General features: G+C 58.4%; 1 protein-coding gene across 4 annotated transcripts in view; it reads left to right on the plus strand.

The window, feature by feature from the left end:
* The window catches only part of Gng12 (G protein subunit gamma 12), a 52,336-nt gene that overhangs the window by 19,329 nt on the left and 23,965 nt on the right, over positions 1-9,042 (plus strand). The window lies entirely within an intron of this gene.

Consider the following 9,042-nt stretch of genomic DNA (forward strand, 5'->3'; position numbering starts at 1 on the left):
TTCTAAGAACACCGGCTAGACCCAGATTGCATGCCAAGTACTGTTAAAATGCAAACTTTTTTTGGTCAAGAAACTGTTTCCAGGCCTGGGTTGATGGTTGTGCGTCTCGGGTTTCTTCAGCCGAGGAATTTGGTGACCCCTCACCGCCCAGCTAGAGCACAGGCTCAAAGCTGCGGCCTCCTAGAGCTGCTGTCTTGCTTTCTGCTTTGTTTTTTCTCTCATCTCACCTAAATGTGATTGCTAAAGGTTGGTAGTTCTGCCGTTTGCAAATGTCCTCCAGAGCCAGGAAAGAAAGTTCTGTCTAAGCCGAGCATCTAGGGCTTCAGTGTGGCCCTGCCTCTGGAACAGCAGGGCTCGCCTCCTGTATGCAGTGTGTATGGGTCAGCTTCTGCCATGTAACAACCATGCCAGAATGGACTCACTTACAATGGAAGTCATTTATTTCTCTTTCAACCTCCTGGCTTGCTGATTTGGGCTGCACTCGGCTGTGTGTCCCCTCTGTGGCTGGCTGGCTTTTCAGATGTCAGGCCTAGGCCCCTGGGGCTCTGATTCTGAGGGTCACCTGGCTGTTGGCAGACGTGGCAGCACTGGCTACGTTCTGTGCATCGCCATCCCTCAGCTGCCTTAGTCCATGTGTAAGATGCTGAGACGGGGTGGGGAGAGAAGGCATCCAGGCCGAACCAGCAGCGACCCAGTGTTCCTCAAGCTAAAGCAGGCCTGTGGCTTGCCTGGGTTCGAAGGGTAAACATACAAATTATCTTCTTTATTTTTATTTCTATTTATTTATGATCCCAGAGATTGCGCCCAAGGCCTTTGCACTCAACTACATCCCTGGCTGTTTTTTTAATTTTTTAAATTTTGAGACCTGATCGTGCTAGGTTGCTTTAAGTTGAAATCTCCCTGCCTCAGCCTCCCAGGGAACTGAGATTACAGGCGAGTGGCACATTACTGGGCTGAGTCTCCTGGGGATGAGAGGAACTACGGAATCCCATTGCAAGGGCAGGGGGGCCAGGGGTCCCAGAAACAGTGATGTGGAACAGGAAGGGTGTGGGGCAAAGGGCTCCAACAGTGCCCCCCTTGCCCTGTCCTGCTGGCCGGGACCCCAGAACCCAGCCTCACACTTCCCTGCGTGGGGCTCCCATGAGCTCAGCAGGTGCCTAAGTGGCAGCGCCAGCACTGGGTCCTCACCCTGCGCCGTCTTCCCCATGGCACCACCCACTGTCCCTTCCCCTCCCCTATCTGCCCCCAGGGCCTGAGTTTTCCCTGCTGTGGCTCAGTCAGTGCAGTGCGGGTCACAGAGAACAGGGTTGGTGGGGAACAGCACCACCCGGCAGAGTGGTGACACCACAGGGCCCTCAGTGTCCTGTCCCCACCCTGGGGCCCTGTCGGGCTTCTCGGTGTAACTGCCCAGGACCCAGGGCTGCCCAGCTCATCGCCCTTGCTCTGCGAAGCCACCTTGTACCCAGCCAAGGGGACCCTTGCAGCCTCTTAGGGCTCGCAGTGAGGGGTCCCCCACTCTTGGTTCCCTGAAGGCACCTTGTAAGTCTCTGTCCCTGTCCAGGTCCCCTCAGGCGTCCTCTGCTGGGGCTGTGCGCGGTCAGCAGCCTCTCGAAGGACCCCATCACCCTCCTGCCTCCCGCAGTCACCTGCGCTGCTCTCTGGGACAGTCGTCGGGCCCCCTCAGCAGTGTCGCCTGCAGTCCCAGGGACTCTCGGGGTTCCCAGGCCTCTCTCTCTCCCCCAGGCCTTGGTGAGTCGAGTATCTGTGGATCCCCACCCGCCTTGGCAGTGACCTGAGCCGCCCGGCACTGTAGCCAGGTGACTCCCTGGAGCCTATGATTTTCCCAGCCTCGGGGACTTGGGTGTCAGCCCTGTCACAGAAGCCTCCGCTAACCGACCAGCAGGACACAGCTCTCCCAGCTCCTCCCCAAGCCCAGGTGCTCACACCTGGGATTCAGACGCCAGATGGACTGATCCAGCCTAGCCGACCTGCCCTCCCAGCGGTCCTCTTTCCGGGGTCAGGACTCTGTGTGTTCCCTGGCTGTGGAGCCACTGCAGACTCAGCCTGAGGCCTCTAGCCTAGGCCCAGGAGGTTTTGCCCTGTACATCAGCGTGTACCCGGGCTGGCTCTGCTCAGGGCGCCCTGTGGAATCTGCAGCCTCTGCAAAACCAAGCCTTGCTGGACACGGTGGCCCACAGTGGCAGATGGTAGCTCAGTGCGCTCAGGACGCTGAGACAGGAGGATCGCTGCTGCAAGTTCCAGGCCAGCCTGGACTACACAGCACGAGCCTGTCTCAAAAAAGCTCTGCAGGCAGCAGGGATGTGTGATTTGGCCGGGGTGCAGATTGGCGCCCTCTCCAGGTCGTCTCAGACGCACCTTGTGAGCACAGAATGCTCGGGGATGAGATTTGCCCTGCAGCAGGAGCGGGCCGCTGCCCTCCGCGCTCTGCTGCTAAACCAGGGGGTCCCCTAAGTGCAGGCCAGGAGCTCCGCCCTCCCCAGGGACAGGCCCCCTCCCCCTCAGCCTGTGGGCTCCCTTCGGACTTCCCTGGGGCTTGTAGGGGGGACCAGGAGGAGCCCAGGCCTGCGCCGCTCTGCGCTGCTCTGAAATCCTTTGGATTCTGCCAGCTTTGCAAAACCCCGGCTCTGGCCTCCGTTCCCGGGGACCAGAGGCGAGCAGCGCCCCCGCCTCGCACGGCCCGCCACGCCCCTCGCCCCCGCTCTGCAAGGGTGCTGGGAGTGGGCCTGCGGGGGGGAGGGGGCACGCGCTCACGCATGCGCGCACCGTGCACCGCGGCTCTCCGTGGCGCGCTGGCCAGCCCCGCCCCCTAGAGGAGACCCGGAGAACTGCTCCCCTGAGTTTGCCTTCTTTTCCTCCCCAATACAATTGCCGTGAAGGTGGAGCTGCGTACTCTTCTTTGTTGTACTTTGTTTTGTTTCGTTTCGTGTCGTTTTATTTCAGTTTTTAGAGACAGGATCTCGCTGTGTATTCCAGGCTGGCCTTAAACTCCCTGTATAACCCAGGCTGGCCTCAACCTTCATGGTGATCCTCCTGCCTCAGCCTCCCATCCTGGTGGCCAGCACCCCTGTTGTTTAGAGGAGCTGCACACAGCATTGGCCTTTCTCTCTCTCTCCCTCTCTCCCGCCCTCCCTCTCTCCCTCCTTCCTTTTCTCCTTGGCCATTTTTTCCCCACCAGTATTGCCCTTTGATGGAGCAGGGGACCCGATTCACGCCATCAAAGACTGGATGGCGACCTCAGAGGGGTACCTGGGCGCCCCTCACTTCCGGACACTTCCAGGCTTTCCCTCTGGCTCACAGGCCGCAGCTCACTGAGCTCCAGGTTCTGCTGACCCAGAGGACGGGGTGCAATTGGGCAGGGGATGGACGCAGGCCCCTGCAGTGATGAGAAGAGAGATTGGTGCCGTGTGAAGGGGCAGCTGCTGCTGCGCCCCGTGAGGAGATCACTCGGCGCTGTATCCGTCGGTGGCCGTGGGCACCCTAGGGGTTTGAGGACCCCTAGAAGAGGCCAGCGGGTGAGTGAGGGCTGTGCAGGGCCCTTGTGTCAGTTACGGCCAAATTACAGAGTACCTGGAACTCTTGGTGCTCGGAGGTGAGTGGTGGCCCTGGCACAGCTGTAGAGACCTGTGTCTCACCTGGAAGAGACACGACAGCCTGCTGAGTGGCTGTCTACCAAATAACAGGTCCCTGCTGCCTGCCCCTCTCTCCCTGTGTCTCTTTCTCTTTTTGAGGCAGGGCCTCACTGTAGTTCTAACAGGGCTTGAGCTTACTTGGATCCCAGACTGAGCTCCAATTCAGGAAAATCCTCTTGCTTCGGCCTCCCGAGTGCTGGGATTACAGTGTCCGTCGTGATGCTCAACTTGGACCTGACTCTTAAAAGTCACTGTTTCGAAATACAAAGATAGGCTGCAGAAGCCTCCAGGTTGAAGCAGCAGAATGAAGTGTGTCGTTGGGGTTTTATCCTGCTGTCGAGCTCTGCTGAGGGGAATTATGAGGTCTCAGGCCAGGTGAGAATACATCGTTGTTCGCTGCCTGCTTTGGCTCACCGCAGGAAGGCCACACAGGAGAACTACTTATTCAGGACCTCGAGGGATGCCCTGGGGAAAGCAGCCTCCCCCACTGAGGTCAGGCTGGTGGGGATCTGCTCCCTGCCATTCCTGGGGGTTTCCGAGTCTGAAGCTCTTGTCAGAGGACTAGTTAAAGCAGAGGCCTGTAAAGGGGTTGTCACCACCCGCTCCAGTGGTTCTGCTGAACAGGAGCAGAGTATAAGATGGTGCTCTGGAAGCCCGGCACTTACTTTCCTTCCAACTCGAGAGGCTGAGGCAGGACAGTAGTTGAAGGAGATGTAACCCCGCCGATTTCTGCTCTCTTTTATCCACTTTGAAGTGATCGGCACATTTTCCAGGTCGTGCAATTCTGGAAACACAAAGAGGAAAACAGACGCCCCAGCTGGGGGTGGGGGGAGCACATGACCCTCGGACTCCATGTTGCCCCCGGGCGGCCCCCAGCTTTTCTCTTTCTATCTTGGATGTTCTGAGCCTTCCAGACCAGGGCCGCAGGCAGAGGCCACAGCCTCAGGCCCCTCCGGCAGCCAGGGAGTTGCTCGAGTTATTTCCAGGTATGGGCTCAGGGCAGAGGCAATCGGGTGGGCGAGGCCATGCTGAGAGCAGCGCTGATCCCCGAGTCTGGAGTTAGCTGAGCGCTTGCTCATGGAGAGAGGGTCTGGAGAATAGGCTGACTGCTGACCGGGGCAACGTGTCTGAGAGCAGCCTCAGCACACACTGGGCCTTGCACAGAGGAGCCCTGGGGCCTGGGGTTGGCCCGAAGCAGGGCTGTGAGTGCCACGCTCCCCAACTGCTGGGGACCCCAATGTGCAGGCGGTCCTCCCCCCATCTCCTGGGAGCACAGTCATCCTGCAGCTCGGCCAGGCTCTTCCGCACCGTGGTCCTGGGGCCCCATTTTGTTTCCAATGCTCATAGTGTGGATTCCACTGCCAGCGCCTCCATGACCCCACTGGTCACTCGGGGACCCCAGCCAGCCTGTGCAGACAGCAGCATGACTGGTCATTTCTCTGTGCCTCAGTTTCCTCCCTGCAATGTGACCATCCTTCAGATCCCTGCGCGTGACCGGCCACGACCACCAGGGGGCCTGGCCAATGGCAGAGTCACCCAGGACCTGGTGCCTCCCCTCTCACCTCGTGCCCTTGTGCCTGAGGCCTGCAGAGCAGGGAGGCCGGGCTTGGCTGGGCAGACCACCGAGCCAGTGCAGGAAGGCGTGGCCATGCACTGCTGCGCAGAAGCAGAAGGGAGGGGTGGAAGGGCAGGTGGCTCAGGGGGCACCTCGGGGCTCCTGAGTGTTGCTGAGACGTGGGGTAGGTGACAGCGATGTGTCCCCAGATGCCCCCGGCTGACACGGTGCCCAGGAACCATCACTCAGGTCCGCATTCCTAACCTGAAATGGTTCCAGGCAACTGCTCTAGGAGGCATGGTGGCTCATGTGCTGCCAGTGTGTGCCCTGTGCTGGGCAACCCCAGGACCCTCCCCGCGGGCCGCTCTGGGCAGCTGTGGGCAGCTGTGCGGCTGAAGAAGTGCAGTGTGGAGTACGGTGCTGTAGTCATCTGTGCCTGCAACCTCAGCCTTGGCTCCATGCCGCTGAGACGCCCCGAGGCTTTGCACCTCCCTTTACCAACAGAGGCACGAGGACTCACAAAGCTTGATCAGTGACACACATCTGTTGTCCCAGCACTCGGGAGGCTGAGGCAGGAGGATTGCTGTAGTTTAAGGCCAGCCCGGGCTACCTAACTGAGACCTCGTCTCAATAAATAAACAAAGGAAACATTTAACTGCAGCAGCCTACATTGACTGCAGCCAGACGTCAGGGGACAGAGGCTGGAGCCCAAGGCGGCCGTGTGAGCTCTACACCAGTGCTGCCCACCCTTGAGGACCAAGTCTGTCTTTGGCAGACTGGGTCTCCCCTTGATGCTCCCCCAGACTCTCCCCCACGCCAGCCGGGCTCCCCAGCTCACACGACCATGGTGGCTCTGAGAACTGCAGGCCAGGGACGGCAGATCGTGGAGACAGCAGCACTCTCTGCACGTGGGTTGTGTTCTGTGTAAAGACTGAGCGTCTTCCAAGGAGCAAGGCTGCCGTGCAGCCAAACAGAAGCTGGCACAGCCTCGTCCCAACACCGGGACAGACAGTGCCTCCACTAACCACCACTCCTTGCTGCAGCCCCGGGTGTTCTCAGTCCCAAGCACCCTCAGCTCATCAGAGGCAAGTTCAGTTATTCACTTGGCAAACATCCCGAATGCACTTTGCCCAGGCCTGTGTCAGAGGCCAAGGGTCACCTGGAGCCCTGGAGTGGACTCTGCAGTTCTTCTGCTCCGTCTGCATTTCTTCCTTTGCCGAATATTAAAAAGCGAAGAAATAAAGGAATGCACGCTGATGGAAGGGCAATGGGCTTCTGCACACCCAGAAAGGCTGTGGCCTCTGCATGGACGCCCACCTGTGTAGAAGACGAGCTGGGCGCCTCTCCGGCAATGCAGTGATTGCTGCCCTGTCAGTCAAGTCACGGCTCATTTCCTTACACTGAGCTGGCTGTGCTGTTTTTTTCTCTCTTCAGTTGGCTCCAGGCAGTGCAGCCAAGGCCGGCTGAGGCCATTCTGACGGACTTGGGTTTCCTCATGCTCTGTAAAAGACGTGTCCCCAGATCTGAGCGCGGCGGGATGGCAGAGCCAGTCAGCTCCGGGAATGTCAGCTGGGCGTGAGGATCGGATACAGAGGCTGTGACACCCCAGCGCACAGAAGTTTACATGTCAGAAACGGAAGCAAAGCCCCCAAAACCACTCAGTTGCTACCTTTCTTGAGTCATGCAGACTGACCTTTCTCCATGTCTTTCTCCCTGCACTTTGCAGAGATGCTTTTCTCCCCACCTGGCCAGCTCAGGTTACTCTCGGAGTTCCTGCCATCCTTACAGTGGCTCATCCTCGAGCTACGCCCTTCTTCACAGGATAGTAAATCCTGAGAGCCTCGGTCCACACAGCCTCACAGGGATTGGACTCAGGAACCCTTGGCTGCCCTTAACTCTGCAAATATCTTGCTGTCTTCCCTCATGCTGTGGGTCGCTTTGGAGGTGGTGGATTGGAATTAACTTGCTCGGATTCCAATAACTTTCCAGTGGGATTACAAATATAAAATTTTTGAGTTGTGAGGAAGACCAAAAAAGGATTACAGTACTTGGATTACAATATTCGTGTTTGGGATTACAATACCTGTGTGAAAGGAAGAAACCAGAGTTTGTCCGGCTCCTCCACGACACGGGAGGAATAAAAACTGCCAAGAGTACATTGGCAACTGGTACCAGAAAACGACTCCAAGCAGCCTAAGCCGAAAAGGAACTTAGCATCTCACCTGAAACACCTGCTCACAGTCTGCCAATTCAGCGATTTATGGGGGTCTCGAGCTCTTCTCATCTTTTTGGCCTTCTACAGATAACCTGCCTGCTGTCCTCATGGGCGCAGAGAGGCTGCAGGCATCCTACCTTCTCATGCAAGTGCCAAGGCCAATGAAGAACTGTTCCTCGACCTTCTGAAACCCTCACCCCCCACATACACAGCCTTACATACATACATATACATACACAGCCTTACATACATACACACACATACATAACCTTCCCTCGCGCCTCTTGGTAGGAACCAGGGCACAGGCTTAGCCCTACACTCACCCGTGGCAAATGGCCAAGACCACCCTGGAGTCCCCACAACAGCAACTGTGCTGCAGAAGAGGAAGTGTGACCACTGAGAAACCATGGGGGACCCTGTACTGAGGGGAGGAGTGGACACATCCGAGTGTTCACAGGGGTCCACTGCTGCCGAGTCACCAGGCTTCCTGGAGGAGCCAGTGGCTCAGTTGGTTTAAAGGGCAGGGTGCAGGTCATCTGCCTTGGTGCTGGTGTGAGAGGGTAGGAGGCCTGCAACCTTTCTGTGCCGGTGAGGGCAGCAGACATGAAAGACACTGACCACAGCCAGGTCATACTCTGGACTCAGCAGGGACAGCAGGCTGCTGTGTGTGACAGAAAAAGGAGCTGCCAAGAGGACCAGAGGAGAGGGCAGGGGACGCACACTGACAACTCCTGCTAGAAGCTGAGGTCCAGGTAGGGTTGAGCTGCTTTCTCCTCCTGTGGCTTTCTGAGGGCGTTGAGGGCCTACAGTGTCCGGCAGTATCTGGCAGGGGTGACAGCGCTTGGCCAAGGCAGCTGCTCAGCCTAGTGGAGGAAGCAGCCTGGGTCAGGACTCCCTGGTCCACCGCCTGCTCCTGACACCAGCTGCAGTCCCTGAGTGCCCAGCTAGGAGCCGTCTACACTGACCAGGGCCAGGCGCTGAGATGAGCATTAATTAACTCACCTCTGGGGACCACAGGAGGGGCTGAGGCCACCTCTCTGGCAGCTGCAGGTCTGCCCTCCCGAGATCAGATGCGCCTGCGTGCAGCCCGCCAAGACCATTGACGTCAAACGCACAAGCCCAAGGCCAGGCATGGCATCTTCTGCGGCAGCGGAAACACCCCAGCACCTGCCCCGGGAGAGGAGGATACAGGGTGCTGGGCCCCTAGGTAGATCTAACCTGTTCTCCCAAGGGCAGGGCACAGAGGAGCCTCTGGCCTTTCCCAACAGAGGCAGGTTCGCTCCCTGGAGCTCCAGTTAGGTGGTGTTAGAGTCACCACGGAGCTAGAAGGAGGCTAGCAGAAGAGGCACATGTGACGCCCATCCTGTGCTCCTCACTTCCCCGTCACTGTCCTGGGCTCTCTGCTGTGTGCTGACCCCACTCAGGGCTGCAGAGGCGGCCATGATGGTGGAGGACAGAGGGCTGGCTCCCCTGGAGCCCGGGTGCCTGGGTTTGGTCTCAGAGAGGTTCCATGACCAGCTCAGGTCAGCCCTGCCCAGGGGGCCTCACTGAAGCTGGGGTGCTGTTCATAGAAGCAGGAGCCAAGTCCAGGTGGTTGGGCCCCCTGTGGGTCTAGGGAGCTG

The sequence above is a fragment of the Cavia porcellus genome, unplaced genomic scaffold (assembly GCF_034190915.1).
Source record: "Cavia porcellus strain 051 isolate PalLab524CR breed Dunkin Hartley unplaced genomic scaffold, mCavPor4.1 scaffold_1, whole genome shotgun sequence".
Lineage (NCBI taxonomy): Eukaryota > Metazoa > Chordata > Mammalia > Rodentia > Caviidae > Cavia > Cavia porcellus.